The following is a 14,314-nucleotide window of genomic DNA, read 5'->3' as shown; positions in this document are numbered from 1 at the left end:
GTCTGAATGCACTGCATCTTTTTTCGTTATTTTGATCATTTTTCTTTTTCTGGAAATAAATACAAAATTTTTGCTTAGAATTTCAGAGACATGTTGTCAGTGGTTCATAGAATAGAAGAACAATGTTCACTGTATTCAAATGTACTATGAAAGGTAAAATAAGAAAAAATGATATTACACAATATGTATTCACTTCAGAGACAAACTTTACAACAAAAATGTTAAAGTTTACTCAGGAGACTTTATCGAGTTGGTACTGCATGTAACGCAGGTCCAAGTGTTTTGTTCTTACGTACATTTGAAAAAATCCTGAAGCCCATATATATTTTAATTAATTGATCGTATCTAATCAAGTATTTCAAACACCTTTTAATTTCTAAAAGGTCTTGGAGCCTGATTCGCTTAAAGTGCATTTTAGATTTTTTTTTTAAGCTGTGACATGTTTCAACTGGATGCTATTTGCCCCTCAGCCTGAGTTGTGTGCTGCTGCTGCTGCAAATCTTCCTGTGTGCCTGCTGCCTCTGGGGTCTCCTCTATTCCCGTTTGCAACCACCTTTGCACTTTACCTTAACTCGACCTTTTGTCTCCAGTCGTCTGCATGTATACATGCGAGAGCGCCCAGTCCCAATCATGAAAACTCGTCACGAGCTCATTTAGTGGTTTCAGTTCAAAATATCATAAAATAATTGTTTTGTGTGGAATGTCACACTAAGGTCAGAGCTGTCAATCCTCTTCTCCTGCCAATATCCTCATTACTCTCTTCACGTCATCTATCATACCTTTCTTTAATCATCTGCTGGTTCAAAAGCTCAGCCTGGAGGAAAATAACATTACACCTTGCTACCTGATGATCCTTTGACATGCACAGAGATGTTTTCGTGTTTGGATGGTGGCAGGCAAGCCGTGCTTTGGGGGGCGTGCGTTCCAAACACGCACCGCTTTGCGATAAGCGCTTGACGCAAATCGTCTGTCGTTGGCGTGTATAAAAAGATTTCTTTCTGTGTTGATTTTTGTGAGCTTGCACGTGAGGCCCGACAGTGGGTGTGTTGACTTGCGTGGCTCCGAGAAGCTTTCCTTACCGTGACCACGTGCTAGGCCCTCCCCGTCGTGCTAGCTTGTGGAGCAGCGCTGCGTCAGCGTTTTGTTCCGCAGAAAAAAAAGCAACATTTCGTAAAAGAAAGCAAAGAGGGGGGAAAACACCATGTGCCTTTAACAGTTTACAGTTACAGCAACTGCTGAAAATGTTGAGTCTTTGTAATTAACTTACACTTTACAAGAACATCTGTCAGTCAGCCTGCTGACACCCAGAGGGGAGAACGTAAATCTGTCAGAAAGACATGTCACACCGAGACTCTTGGTGCGTACACAGTGATGGATAGGTTATAATGCAAGTTTTAATAGTGGCGCGATGAGCCGGGGTTTAACGATTACATGGGGTGATTTATTTTGTCTAATATACACTGGCAATAAAAATCTTAGTAAAACGTACATTTTCTTATAAAAAAACAATCTTATCTGCGTTATCTTATAAAAAAACAATCTTCTTTAGGAAGAAAACCCACTAATTCTGCTTTCTGTATATTTAAGTCTATGACATCAGAAGACGCTCAAGAGTCAAATTTATCTTCTGGAGTTAGAAAACACTGAGCAGAATGTGATAAGATGAAAAACGTGGAAAAGAGCAAACTGATGGGCACAACAAAAGAACTCGGATCTGTCGCTTCGTGTTACTGTCACATTAAGGTGAGAACTGTGGCAAACATTAACTCTGCGAGTAGGAACGTAATGTTCTTGGCTTCCTTAAAACACTGTGCTGCCAGACGTCATATGATCAAAGGAGTGACAGATATAGAAATGTAGAATGTAGACATTCTTCATAAGAACTGATGGAAGTGGATTTATAGACAACAAATAAATATCAGAAAAAAAAGTTTTAATACATGCAGCCAAGAAAAATTATGATCAGTATTTAAAAACAAATAAAAATATAACTATGAAAATCAATGGGATAATATGAACATGCAAAGAAAGATTTGAAGGCAGTTTGCGTGAAAGAAAGTTGAAGATCCCTGGGTTCTCCATGTCTTAAAGTTACCAAAAAATAAATAAAATAAAAAAGTTTCCACAAAATATTTAATACACTTCTGCAAGTATGTTAAATTTTTATCACATCTTTTATGTTAATTTTAAAGCCAATTTTTCTGGGTTAATTACAAATGTTATAGTTGTTCATTTGTTGCCGACATTGATGAGAATTTCACTTCGCTAAAATCTTTGCAAACAATCAAATATTGACTTTTTGCTGTGTTCATTTTATCCCTGTATATAAAGTGAGTGGATTAATTTTACAAAAAAAGTTTTAAAAGTAGCTTCAAAGCGCTTTAGAGGATGACATTTAAGACTAAACGATATGATTCCTTTTGAAATCCATTAATGACAGTCATATTTCAAACTCTCGCCCGTTGACCGCTGGAGGGAGGCAACTGGGCTCCCGTCGCGACCCCGCAAGGATAATAAGTGTGTTTTAAATAATGGATGGATGGACATTTCAGACTCCCAAAGCAGCTGACAGCTTTCCCATAATCAAGTTCACATGAAATACCTAAAGTGTCACGCACTTCTGGAAATTAACCCTCTTACGCAAAAAAAAAAAAAAATAAGAAAAAGAAAACTCTGAGGGTTGACGGAAAAACTTCCTGCATTCTCCGTTAGGAACTTCATGATTTGTTTTGGATTTGCATTCATTTGGGAGGGGCAGAAAATTTGAAAAGGTATCTGGTAAGCGGCTAAATTAGTACACGGTGTCCCAGGGCGTGACCTGGCAGCATTCTTCAGTTTCCACCAAATGTAGCATACAACACATAACCTGGCAAATGAGCAACTTGAAAACATATTTGTCGGATTGGCAATCATATAAGCGTTCTCTTCGTTTTATTACTACCACTGACTAACATTACCTGGATGAAAGGAAAGTTCCACGTGTTGGCCTGAGGGCACGTTACGTTGTCTTTCACTTCTTACTGGCGACGTTTCAGTTTTGTTCTTACTTTTGGGGAATGAAGCAGCTCCAGTGAACCTGGGGAAAGGTGTGATAACTGAAGGCGGTGAAGAGAGAGAGAGAAAAAAAGAAACGGCCACTAATCCTCTGGGTTAGTCCACATTTGGAATAAAACAGTCTCTGCACGATTTGCAAGTTTGCACAGAAACTTTAGAGTCGAATGCCACTGATGCTAAGCAGGATACCACACAATCAGTGGACAGTGTTCATATTTGGACAAAAATAAATGAAGCATATCTAAAGCACATCTACACACCTTAGATAGGCCCTGATGTTGAATAGAGACTGTAGTCTGGCAGGAGTTGCGCTACGACAACATATTTTTGCTCAGGTAAAAGTAAAACGTGCTGTCCAAGAATTGACTGAAGTAAGAGTAAAACAGTATGTGATGAAAAAAGTTTACTCAAGTACTAAGTAACTGATCAAATTACCTGATTTAACATTTAAAAATGATGTAATCAGACAAAAACTAAAGTTATGGACACATTCTGGTATTTTAAAGACTAAAAGGGGGGGGGGGAGTTCATGAAAATGAATAACTCCAATTATTTCAGGCAGAAGAAATACTTCTTTCATGAACAAACTATGAAATTAAATTAGTTGGTAAAACAAATATACTGAAAGAAATCTTACTTTAACGTTAACTGTAGGTGTGTCTGCATCTCATGCATTTTGGGTTTTTTTCCGCCTTCATTCAGAGAAGTTACTCAAAGTGGGTCAGATATCCAGAAACTACTCAAGTTTGAGTAGTGACACTTTATTTTAAATGTTTACTCAAGTACAAATAAGAAAGTAAAAATCACTGTGTAGAAAAATTACTCATAAAAGTACTTCATTTCAGCAAAATGTTGTTTCAGTAAACGTAACTGAGGTCTCTGTTGGACTGATATCAGGCCACTGTGAAGGCCATTGAACTGAAGTAAAATCCCAAGTTGGGATCATTTGAGGTTTTGTGGCATGAAGGATTGTTCACCTGGAAGTAGCCATTAAAACAGTCGTTAAGGGATGGAACATGATCAGCAACAAAACTCAGGTAGATTGGAGTTTATGTTGATCGGATTGTGCAAAGAAAACCTCACACCATGGAACCAGCCGCTGCCTGAACTGTTGTTAAGAATCGGGATGGATTCATGTGTTCACGTCGTTTGCGCTGAATTCTAGAAATACTCTGAATGATCCAGCTGAAATTTGCACTCATCCAGCCAGGCTTGTTTTTTAAACCTGTTACTCAGTAGAGAAGGTGTCTTGCAATCAGAGGGTTGTAGAGTCGACTCCAGCTACCTCCTGTCTCATGTTGATGTGCCCCCGGGGCAAGGCACTTTGCCCAAAGTCGCTACCAATTGGTGCATGGATGAGGGTGAATGGGTGTAAAGTGTGGTTGGTCATTGTGACAGAAAAAGTTCTACCTACATTTAGTCAATTTATTATTTACCTCTTCTTCAAAGGGGTAGAAGCTCCTCCACGTCTCTGGAGCAAACAGTCGTAGATCAGGACTATTTAAGCTGCTGTCATCTCCCAGTCACCTCAAACCAGTCTGCTCGTTCTCCTTTGACCTCTGACATCGTCATGGCGTTTTCGTCAGCACACAACTGCCGCTCCCTGAATAGTTTTTATTTTTCTCACCTCTCTAAAACCAAACATATAATTTTGGATCCCAGTCGGCGGCAGACCGGATTAGAAATTTAGCCCAGGAACTTGTTTTTTTAGAGGCCTTTTATCCAATCAGATATGTTATTAAATGGAACTTAATATGTTATTAAGTGGAACTTCCACGTTAACTTCCATTACTTGAGTTTCATATTAAGTGGAATCTTTATGTGAAATCAAAATTACTTTATTTGCAGCATCACGATACTATGTTTTTTAAGCAATCAAAACTACTGTGTGAATTTATTGATAAAAAAAAAATAGTCAATACATGTTTAATAAACAATCAGCTTAGAAAAATCAAAGCTAATACAAAGCCACAAAAAACCGTTTATATCATGAAAGCCCTCAACAAAAGCAAACTTTTATTCACACGACAATAAACAGATGATGGCATCTTAATCTCTGAAGACCAGAACATTTTAGATAAAACTTGTACTTTTTAACTGCTTCAAACATAAAAAAGTATGATTAATTTTCCCTCTAACACATGGCAAAGTTGTTTTTTTCCAGAGTGAGCCCTCACGTTTCTGGTCAAAGAGCCAGATTAAGCTTATTTTGTACCTTGTGCACACAAATTTATGACATGAAGAAGATGACTGAAATGAATCTCTGTCATCAGGTGAGTGTGCCAAAGATTTGCTCTGAATGTCTGTCAGAGGAAATAATTAAATTTTATTGAACAATTGCCTTCAGATGTCAAAAGGTTTAGACTACAATACTTCAATCTAGAGTAGCGGTTCTCAACATGGGCGGTACCGCCCCCCAGGGGGCGTTCAAAGGACGGCAGGGGGCGCTGGCTGAATTTTTTACAAAAGGGGGGGCGCTGAGATTCCTTTGGGGGGCGTTTGGTCGAGGGTAAACTTTACACCTTAAATCCACAACAATACCAGTTTAGACTTTGAGCAACTTGGTAAAACTGTATTGTGTAATATTAAATCATGCTTGGCTGCAACTGTATCAATGGCAGCTTTTCTTCTATTCAGTGTTTGTAGCTTCTTGGTGCAGCTTCGTTCTCCTGCTAGTAGCTTCACCGCATCAGTTCAGCGTTACACCACCTGAAGACGTTGCTGAGATTCACTTTGTCTGGTATTTTTGTACATATGTTTCGGCAGTTCTGTGATCATGTTAAGCAGCAACTTATATTAAAAGTGTTTTATTTCCGTTTGAAGGCTGCACGCTTACATGGAAGGACAACAGAAAATCGCTCTTATAAACATGTAATTACTAAAATTATGATACCTTCACTTTGTATCCCTCTGAAAAATGAACCAATTTAGATAAAGAAATCCGTCCATGGGTGATACCACGATAGAGAGCGTTCATTTTATAGCGTTAACACGGTGCTGTAAGTGGTCCGGTATGAAACAGGTGTGATAGAACAACGGTACCACAGCACTTTTAAATTTCAATAATCAGAACACCGAAATTGTTTCCATTGTTTTAAAAGGTTTATGTCAGTCTGCCTTTTCCCCATCGATACGCTTCACAACCGCCCTGCACCTCAGGGGCTTAAAAAAAAAAGACCCGCACATGGCGCAAAACTCTGAAACAGGAGAAGCGGGACATAAAACGGAGCGACAAACTAGATGTGAATTATGGCATAAAAACAGAGAATCCGACGCCGAATGTGAAAAATCAACACATGATGTGAAACACATGACGATTAGGCAGCGCAGCAAGTGATGAGATTAACTGATGGTGAGCGATCAAATAAATCTAGCAACAGGAAAGAAACTAAAGTGGACATAGCAATAAACCAAGAGAGGATAATACTAATCAAAGGAAACTAAATAGAAATGAATGAAGAACAAAATGCAAGAATAAACTAAGAAACTAAAGTAAATACAGAGGAATAAACTGGTATGGCAAGACCTTTCGAGCAATACTTAATGTAGTTACAGTTCTATCCATGTTTTAATGTTGCAGAGCTCAGTCGTTTGCAAATAGTTCAAAGTTTAAACTGGCATGTTGAATATCTTTTATCTGGTCATTTTGTGCAAGATTTAACAACTAGAAAATGGTAAAGAATAAGAATATTTTTTCCACTCTGATTGGCTGCTGTTAGGCCTACAAATTTTAACTTGAATTTTCATTGCATTTTTCGTAGACACCTGTGAAAATAATTTTTATTCCCATGACTTTTTTGTTCTCTGGGAAATTATTTTTGATGATAAATACAGAAACAAGCATAAAAACCGAAACATTTACAATAGTGATTGTAATATTAATAATAAAATAATGGTCAGTGCAAAGTAGCCTGCAAATTCTTTGGTGGTGGGCGGTGAGGGACCTGGATAAAGGCTAGAGAGGGTGCTGGCCCAAAAAAGGTTGAGAAACACTGATCTAGAGTCAATAATAATGATAAAAAGAAACTGATAAACAATCAACTTTAGAACACATTTACAAAGACTTCATAGTGGTAGAGCACAAATACAAACGTAATGTGTAAATAGACGCTTGTCTGGACTTGATTGGCCCAATTTGATGGACCCGAATCACCTTTCGCATTTAGGACTCAACATTTATCTCCAGGTGTCTTATTTCTTTTATGCTGGACTGTATATGTTTGTGCTAACTATTGTGTTTTCATTTGGGTGAGAATCATACATCATTTTGAAATTTTTTTTAAAGAATGAAACTTTTTCTTTCTTTTTTAAGTGCTATCCACAACCATTCAAACGCCATCACATTCTTTAGAAATTAAATTGTATTATTCTGTGTCAGCAGACAGGCACTGGAGCGGCCCGATCATCAACTCACTCCTCCTTTGGTCGGCTCTGGTTACATGGCTTTGTACATTTCACTTGGTCATATATAAGAAATAAAAAAAACCCATAAAAAATAAAAACAAGCCGTGGATTTGTTTGGCTTGCGATTCATGTGTCGGTCAAAATGTAAATTTTCCTTGAGGAAACAGAGACCACTGGCTGCAGGTGAGCATAATAAATCAGCTCCTTTCACTTACACGAAAATCATCTCCTCATAAAGAGGTGTCACGTCCCAGGTGATTGCGGTGCCAAAGAGCTGTGCCTCGGCTGTATGCAACTCGTAACCAAGTGAAAAGATATGCAGCCTACCTGACTGAAGGCAATGAGCGGGGAGGCTGTGATATCCTCCCTCCTTAAAAGCAGTCTTCCCCTTCCATGCCGTCCCTCTCTCCGATTGGTATAACAGGTAATTAGTGGTGTGTCGTGGCCCGAGGGAGCCGAGGAGCCAGGAAGAGGTGGATGAGTGGCGAGACGGAGAGTAAGAGAGCGAGAGAGAGAGATTTCTGATTACCTGACAAGTTAGGGCTGGAAAGGCTACACTTAGCCCATTAAAGATTTTTTCTTCAGCGTGACATTTGAGAGCAGCTGTGAAGCCGCGCGCCACCTTGCCATTTCCCCGTACACTGGGCATCCATTTAGGGACACGGATGGAGGGAGAGAGAGGGTGGGGGGGACGAGTTAGAGAGAGGGGCCACAGGGCCATCACAGCAGCACAAATGGATTTCATTCACCAAGGTGAACTGTAGTACTCTGATAAATGCACTTCCTTGAATGTCAGCAAATGTCACCGGAGAAGCCATTTGCCACCGTTTTAATAGCTTCCGCGGACTTATGGTGGGAGTGACGGCCGAGCAAGGCAGCGCGAGGCGGGAGAAGGGAAGATGATGAGTCACGCGGAGGAGCGGGAGAACGAATCATGGATGCATGAGCAGGCAACACAGAGGACAACAAAAAAAACAAAAAAACAACAGCAACAGAGGGATTATGTCAAACAAAAGGAGAAGAAGTTGGGCTATCGTCATTTCCACGTGATTAAGCAATTAGCTACTTGATACGTCTCCAGCAACACGAGCACTTCTTCTTCTTCTTCTGCTTCCTCTCTCTGTTACTTTTCCTCTGTTTTCACCTGCAGATGTTCCCTCCTGTGAGAATTACATCATTGCACACATTGCTTCAGTTTCGCGGCTTCCTCTCTGCGCAAATGCATGCATCCGCTTGAGATGGAGGCTACACACCGTCTCATCCGTGTATGTTGGAGTGAGAGTCGACATCATTAAGTGTAATGTGAGAACCTGCAGGTTCAGTTGAGGCCTCGGCGCCCTGAGGTCTGGCACACAACGAAACCGCGAACAAATCAACACAGTTGAACGCGCACAATTGTCTTGACAGTTTTGCTTTGACGAATAAAATAAAGGCAAGGCGGATTAATTACTCACACAACCAACCTCACACCTCACCAACCCTTTGGTGAGGTCATCATCAAACATGGTGACCCTTTCCTTCACTTGTTGCTGCCAGTTTCCTGTTTGTTCTTTTCTAATGTTTCTTCCTGATCTGTTTGTCTCCCTGTTCACTTTACTTTTGCACTTCAGAATAACGCGACGCCTTGTTTTTGTTTCCTATAGGAACTTTTTTTTATTGTTTTTATTGCACCCGCTGGGTTTGCATCAGTGTGTGAGTAGGTTGTTTTGACCGCTTGAGGACGACGCTGGCTGCAGCCAATCCTAATCCCCCATTCATTTCCACAAGCAGTTGCTAAGGTTACAAATTACCTTTGGAGCTGGTAAGTGGTTTCTTTTATGACACTGGACGCCCTAATCCTTTTACTGAATACATATTTCATTTAGGATTAGCGCAACAACGGATACAGTTGTTTTTTTTTTTGTTGTTTTTTGTTTTTGTTTTTTGGGACTTATTTCGACTCGGGCTCTGCGTTTTGTTCATCAGGCACAGCACTTGCAAATCAACTCTGAATCCCATTTAAAGTAGCTAAATAAATTAATAAATAATGCTTTTTGTAACTTTAGTCTTTCGTTTTGTTTTTTTTTTTCTTTTCTTCTCATGGCAGAGTGGTGGGAAAACCTGAGGGAAGTGAAACTCAATCAAGCAGCCTCTGTTAGATAAGTAACGACAAGGCTATTATCTGGTAAACAATCGATGAGAGCGCATTATTCTCCTTTTCAGCCTCTGTGGTGTGTTCAGGCTGCCGGTTTTTAGCAGCTGCCAACAATTATGGTGTGATGTTCTTTAATGTCTTTTTTAGCACAAAAAAATAGAAAGGAGCTGGTGTGTTTATCTTTGCCTGAATTTCTCAGCGATGATATGACTACGGTATCTGGTGGCTCTCATTTTGACTGAGTTGTGACTTCAACTGGTAAATGAAAACCCAGGAAAAAAGAAAAAGAAAAAGAAAAACTATTGTATGGTATTCAGGATTATAACTTGTTGGGTTATAGTTTCAGGATTTTTCCCAATAATTCTTAATTATGTTTTGTAGGTAACATAGAGTGGCTTGCAAAACGTCACTATATTTTATTGGGATTTTAAACTGATATAAAGTGGCTCGTAGATGAAACAACTCAAAGTTTGCGCGTTTTTAAACAACAAAAAACAAAAAAAAGTGTCGTTTGGATTTGTATTTTTCTCCCCTTTTTCCTCTCATACCCCTAAATAAAAGCTATTTAGTGCAACCGGTTTAAAAGTTACCTTAGCAGTTTTTAGGTGCTGTGTGAAAACATTAGCATCATGAAAACACAAGAGTGTCATGAGGGAAGCTTCACCTTAATTTGAGGATAATAATCCCCCAAAAATACAGCTGGAGCAACAATTGAAGGGTTTTGATAAAACCACAGGCATGTTTTAAAATGGCACAGTCAAAGTCCAGACCTTAATCCAGAGAATCTGAGGCAAGATATTACAATTTGCTTCACAGATACTCACCATCCATTCAGACTTAGCAACGAGAGCAAAGATGCAGCTCTTCATAATTGTGTGCAGTGTTGTGTTGGTCCATAACTCGACTATAATCTATTAAAATTGGTAGATTAGTTTTGACAAATTGTGGCCTAAATGCATCAGGAAGCAAATGGAAATTCTAAAACCCATTGTTTTATATCTAAATCTCATTCACGCTTTGAATGAGCTTCAGCTGCAGTTCAGGAAGGACGATTTTATTTTCCGACTCTTGCCAGGACTTGAATGCTCCACTTTCTCCGGTGTACAGAGCTGCTTGTTATTGACCTAACGCGGCTATTGGAATTTTCTGAGCTGACACGAGTTCTGGGAGCCTCAGTGCTTTTAGCGCGCTTCCCTGTTCCACTTTTTTTTTTTTCCTCCCCTTGTTCCTCCTTGTTCCTTTTGCTCTGTCTGAGTTGACATATTTACAGCTATATTTAGCTATCGAACTCCTGAATTTATCTGAGACGATATGATCTCATTCGCCGTTTATCCACCCGTCCAACTTACTGAAAAACTTCATTCCTGACACACTGATACTCGTGGATGTGAAAGCTTTGGACGCGTTACGTGATGAGATCATCGTCAGGATCATTGTTGGCAAACACAACAAAAGCCTGATGGGAAGAAGCTCTCTCTATGTGTTTGTGCATGTGTGTGTGTGTGTGTGTGTGTGTGTGTGTGTGTGTGTGTGTGTGTGTGTGTGTGTGTGTGTGTGTGTGTACACTTGATGGCTTCATTCCCATATCAGCAGTGTTCTCTCTTTGGATGAGTCAGGAGTCTAAGATTGGCCACCATCCTCTCTCATCTTTCTCTACCGTCCCACACACAACAAATCAAACAATCTTACACACACACACACACACACACACACCCACACACACACACACACACACACACACACACACACACACACACACACACACACACACACACACACACACACACACACAGACAGAGAGAGAGAGAGAGTGATAGTGGGTTCTGGGGTGAAGTGGTGCTCAAAATGACTGAACTTGGGGTCAGGTTGAAGTGAGAGGCAAGGCACAGATGGGTCATGCTTCCTTTTGGACGTGATGCGTTTCATTTGGTTGTTTCTGCTGAGATTGTAAAACCCTTAGTGTAGTCTCTAAACTTTTTTTTTTTTTTTACCAACTCCTCTAAGCTGCACAATCATATCATAGCTCTGCGTTTTCCAAAAGCTGACTCCCATCTCCGTGTTTTGAATTCGAACGAAGCAGGAGATAAAGAGAGCAACACACGGCGGCCGAGGAGTGCCAGAATGAGCCGAGCTCCTCAGCATAAACCCGGGGGAAGGGATTTGGCGTAACACCCGGCTGTCTACCTGTCTGTTTGACTGAGGGGAAGAAGGGTTTTCATTGTAACGCTGAGCCAGGGTTCTTCTCCTTGGTGGGGACTAGAAGTGTGTGGGGTTTTTTTTGTGTGTTTGTGTGTGGGCCTGCGTGCGTACGCAAAGTGTGTGTGTTTTTCTTGCTTGCTTGGTCTCAGAGGCATCATGGTGAGGAAGAGATAGGCTGACAACCAAAATTTCTCTGCAGTATAGATATCTGTGCAAACACAAAGCGAAACAGAGAGGATGGGTGATGCAGAGGAGAGAGGCGACGGGGGGAACGTAACAATACAACTGAATTTTACTGAATTTCGCTGAATTTTTTCATGCCGATGGCGGGGGGAACAGAAAACCCTGCACCTCAGTTATTCACTCTTCTTGAGTGTTTTGATCATTTTCTTTTAATCCTGCTGTATGAATGTCAGTCATTGTATGTCAGACTATCCTTCCTTTCTTTCTTTCTTTCTTTCTCTTTCGATCTATCTTTCTTTCTTTCTCTCTCTCTTTCTTTCTTTCTTTCTTTCTTTCTTTCTTTCTTTCTTTCTTTCTTTCTTTCTTTCTTTCTTTCTTTCTTTCTTTCTTTCTTCCTCTTTTGATCTATCTTTCTTTCTTTCTTTCTTTCTTTCTTTCTTTCTTTCTTTCTTTCTTTCTTTCTTTCTTTCTTTCTTTCTCCCTTTCTTTTTTCCTTAATTGTTTCTCTTGATCCTTATGATCATTTCCACCCTTTATCTCTCCAGTTATCTTTTCTCTCAGCCTATTTCCTCCTTGATATGAACTGTCGTTTGGTTCCTTGGTAAAAGTTGTTTTTAGGGGTTGCTGCAAATTTACAATCACTCCAGAGAGAAGAATCCTCCTCCGTCATGGAAAACGTACGAGAGGGATCAGGGCCGCTTTTTAAACCTTAACACATCTCTACGGTCCACATTTCCGACAGCAAGTGAGAGTGTATGTGCCTCTGTTTGCCATACAAGGCAGCAAAGTTTTTAATAAAACTGCTAATTTGGCTACACAGGACTTTGACCTGTAAAATACCCACAAATTAAAAAATAAAATAAAATAAATGACACAGTTTGTTTTGTTTGCAATTTTTTTATGCATCAAAAATATTTTGTTACAGAGCATCTCATTTTCAACAAAGCACAAATGAGGAAATACAAGTCCAAATCTAAAAGTTCAAACTTTAAGGCTCCCGTTTTGCCACATAATCAGAAAGAGGTTCGTTACAGACCGGATCTTTTTATTGGGTAATTAACGCAGAAAATGTCAAAAAAAAAAAAAATGAGTAGATTAACAGGCGTGAAGATATGTAGATAATACAAAGCATATTTACATAGGGACAATAGATTGTTCATGTTGTGACATGATTCTGAACGTAAAATGACATTGGCTGTATAGAAAAAAACAGTTATTAGCAAAAAATGTCTCCAATGTCAGCTTTATAAAAGCATGAAATTCCACACACAAACACTTTTCCTTATCCTTGTAAAGAAAACTCAATGTTTATAAAGTGAAATTGGCATAAAGTCGGTTTGAAGCAGGTTTAATTAATTTCTTTATGAACAAATATATGCTTCAAAATTAGAGGAAAGTATTTACAAAGATGTTCCATTTCAATTCCAGCTGAACAGAGATAAAGCTTTAAAAAAAATGCCTTTGCAAAGTATCTCTCGTGCATAAAAATACAGTGAAGCTTTAATAATTATTTCACCTGGTTTCCTTAAAAAAAAAAATCCATATTACACAGACTTTCCACATACATTCTCATTTCATTAGAGAGAGAAAAAAAATACTATAAATTGGGTCAAAAGCTTGAAGATTAATGCAGTGGCAATTAAATTGGTTGATAACACCTGACCTCCAGGCAGTTATCCATAATGAGATAATAGTAATCTCTGCTCCAAAAGGGGAAGAAAAAAAGAGTCTCTATAAGTCTGTTTCCTTTCAGACACTTACATTAATGTCACAGCTAAAATATGATTTATTCTGTGGATTAATCAAGAAACTTAATGCAGAAGGACTTTAGTGGGAGTGGGTGAGAGGTTTTAATAGCCTTTGTGTGCATGAAATTGGATCATTTTTCATTTAAATAAAAGAGCAGAGGCAAAAAAAAAATATATCAAGGTTTCCGTTAATTGTTTTAACAGTTACTCATATTAATTATTATTATTATTTTTTTACTTTTTGTTTTTCTTTTTCCCTTGAACCTTGAGGGATTTTCTTCTTCTTTTTTTTTTTTGTCAGAAACCTTCTTGGGGATATAAATAGTCTACAGACGTTTCAAGTCCAAACACAGACAGGTTTCTCATGGAGCAAAGCAGGAGGGGGGGCTGAGCTGAGCTCCCCCAGCAGCCGGTGACGTGGTGATGTTGGTGGGTTTTCCTGCCGGGGGAAGATTTAATAAACGCAGAAAAACAAACAGAGTGCGCACAGTGACGGGGTTGCTGCGGGGTGAGTACGGTGGCACTCTGGACACATCCTTCTCTAGGAAGGATGTTGAGTTTTGGAAAGGAAAAAAAAAAAAAAGAAAAAAAA

Source organism: Poecilia reticulata, chromosome 15 (assembly GCF_904066995.2).
Source record: "Poecilia reticulata chromosome 15, P_reticulata-male-v2, whole genome shotgun sequence".
Classification (NCBI taxonomy): Eukaryota; Metazoa; Chordata; class Actinopteri; order Cyprinodontiformes; family Poeciliidae; genus Poecilia; species Poecilia reticulata.
Note: the sequence above shows the minus strand (reverse complement) of the source record.